This window comes from Quercus lobata, chromosome 11 (assembly GCF_001633185.2).
Source record: "Quercus lobata isolate SW786 chromosome 11, ValleyOak3.0 Primary Assembly, whole genome shotgun sequence".
NCBI lineage: Eukaryota > Viridiplantae > Streptophyta > Magnoliopsida > Fagales > Fagaceae > Quercus > Quercus lobata.
The window spans coordinates 17,994,140-17,997,371 of record NC_044914.1 but is presented as its reverse complement, the minus strand read 5'-3'; the positions used below and the strand labels follow the sequence as shown (position 1 = coordinate 17,997,371).

Sequence of the window (3,232 nt, the reverse complement as noted above, 5' to 3'; positions counted from 1 at the left end):
TCAAGAGTAAGGATATTATGTATCATGACCTCTCACAACTCTACAAAAAGTGAAAGTTTTGTGTACTAGATTTGACTTTTTTTTTTTTTACTAATAAAATACAATGAACTAAGAAAAATACCATTGACTAGCAAAACAAAATAAAAATAATTTTCTCCGACTCTCCCCCATCACTTGTTCATGGCCTAGAGGATAATTAATGCATTTATGCTTCTTAGTTCTTGCTATTATTCATATGATCAACCTCTCTTGCTCCACCAAATTTGAAATCTGCAGAATCTTTGAAGTGGGTGTTAATTATGAATATTTGCTAAGTTGTTGAAACTTTTTGATCTTGAGGAGTACTCCTTTATGAGCTTAGAGAAGAATGAATCTGGCCATTCAAGTAGCTTTCCTGGAGTGTCATATTTTGCAATTCTTCCTGTTTAAGCAAGAGTTCTTCAGTCTTTTTTTCATGGGTAATTGTCAGTGCACACACCATACACACAATTAAAGTCATGGTTTCAATACAAAACCTAAAATGTGTGTACATTGTGTAATAAACAATGCCCTTCTTTCATATATTTTAGTGCATGTTAGTATGTATGTCACGATTTCAGTTCAAAAACTGAACTCTGTGTACCTTGTGTGTAATAAATGTGTAACAAACATTGCCCTTCTTTCATATATGTTAGTCCATGGCTGTATATATGTCATTGCTTATATGTGTGTGTGTGAATGATACTTGCCTTCATTGAGGACCAAAACAACATCACTATCTATAACTGTGTGGATTCTGTGGGCTATAGTGACCACTGTCCGATTTTTGAACTCTTGACTAATGATCTTCTGTATCACTCCATCAGTTACAGAATCAACTGAGGCTGTCGCTTCATCTAGTACGAGAATGCTACTCTTCTTCAACAAGGCTCTTCCAAGACAAAATATCTGTCTTTGGCCCACACTCCAATTGTCTCCATTTTCGACCACTGTTAGAGGCTTGCATGTTAATGATAGTAAAGTAAAGAAAAGGACACAATCAATTATGTCAAATACAACAAGTCGATGAACCTGACCTGTGGAATCCAACTTCTATTCCTTAGCACGCACAAAATTACCTAGCTGACATTTATCTAGAGCCTGAAGATTTTGGAATTTATTCCAGTGAGCATCTTTCAGATAGAAACATTGATAATGATATTTTTTATCTAGGAAGCATAGACACAGACACAAGTGCATGTACAGATATGGTATTGCAATGTGAGAAATTTTTGAAAAATTATAATATAATACGGTCGGTATAACACTAGTATATAGCACATGTACGACATGGATACGGCACCTCAAATAAAGTGTTTTTGTTCCTTTGCTTTTTATTTTTAAGTAATTTATATAATGATTTCTTGTAACTTGTTATGTAACTTTTGCCCTTTTCTTTTTGGTCTTTGACTTATAATCTACTACAAATATAAATCTTTTGTCCCACTATTTTTGTTTTACTTTATACTTCACTAATCATAATATGTCATGTATTTTATTTTATTTTTCATTCTAAACTTTGGCTATTTTGTAAGGAAAGTCAAATGAAGCTATTTTGTAAGGAAAGTCAAATGAATACACGACAATTTATGATTAATAGAACATAAAAAGTGGGACATAAGATTTGTATTCATCTACTACCCTTCTTGATCTCTTGACTAATGGTGTTATTAATTGGATAGAAACTATCAGCTTCACTATAAAAGGTGGTGTTTGATAAGAAATTTTTACCTCCCATATTTCACTGTCAGAATATTGCTGTAGTGGGTCTAAGTTTGTTCTAATTGTTCCCTCAAACATTGCTAGGTCCTGTGGTATGATGCTAAGCCTTGATCTTAAGTCATGAAGCCCTATCTTGCAAATATCAACATCATCGATTATAATGCTCCATTCTTTGGGTTCAACAATCCTGAAAATGGCCTGTGTGAGGGTTGATTTACCACTTCCCGTCCTTCCTACAACACCAACTTTCTTCCTTCTCGGAAATGTGCAGTTAGTGTTTTTCAGGACTGATGGTAAATGTTCAACATAACGGATCTGCATTATAGTCAAGCCAATTGTTTGTATAAGACAATGTAGGGCAACAACTTATGATAGTAGGTTGAGGATTTTCATTACATTGTCTTTGAACATAGCTACAATATTGTCACTTCTTAGAATTACGTGTACTATCGATGGAAAAAGAGAGACTTGTACTGTGTCTGGTGCATTAAAGATGAAGATCAAATAGTGTTATTAAAAGAAAATGTAGGGCAACAACATTGTTATGGTAGGTTGAGGATTTTCACTACATTGACTTTGAGACAATAGCTAAAATATTATTACTTCTTGGAATTATGTGTACTACTGATGGAAAATGAGAGACTTGTACGGTGCATTAAAGAAATGAAGATCAAATAGTGTTAGTAAAAGAAGAGAAAATGAAAGAGAGATGAAAAGGTTAATTTGATAAACTTTTTAATGAAAAGATGTGAAGTGATTTGGATAACTCAATGGATGATAGAAGTCGTATATTTGTTTGAAAATTAGGATGACTGAGGTAAAAAATGCATTAATTAGGATGAAAAAGAGAGAAAAAAAAACCATTGAACCATATGAAATCCCTATTGAAGTTTGGAAGTGCTTCAATGATGTTAGTGTATTCTGGTTGACAAGTATTTTCAATAAAATCTCAAGGATTAATAAAATGTTCAGTAAGTGGAAGAGAAGTACTTTAATTCCTATTTTCAAGAATAAATGAGATATTCAAAACTATACAAATTGCCACGAAATTAAACTTATGAGTCACATTATGAAACTTTGGGAGAGAGTGATTGAGTATAGGTTTAGATATGAAACAACAATATCAAAGAATCAATTTTGGTTTTATGCTAGAACAATCTATCATGGAAGCTATTTTCTTACTTAGATGTTGATGGAAAAATATTCAAAAGCTTGTAAAGATCTTTATATAGTTTTTATCAACCTAGAGAAAGTATATGATAGGGTCCCTAGAAAGGTTATGTGGTAGGTTTTGGAAAGAAAGAAGTCCCTCTAAAGTATATTAGGTTGATTATAGATATGCATGACGAAGTTGTAACTAGTGTGAGAACAAGTGGAGGCATCACATGTGAGTATTCTATATCTATAGATTTATATCAAGGACTAGCATTAAATCTATATCTCTTTACACTAGTAATGGATGAGTTCACTAAATTGATTTAAGAGAAAGTCC

General features: G+C 32.7%; 1 pseudogene; it reads right to left on the bottom strand.

Moving 5' to 3' along the window:
• Window positions 1-293: 293 nt before the first annotated feature.
• On the bottom strand, window positions 294-2,061 carry LOC115966505 (annotated as a pseudogene).
• Between the last annotated feature and the right edge of the window lie 1,171 nt (window positions 2,062-3,232).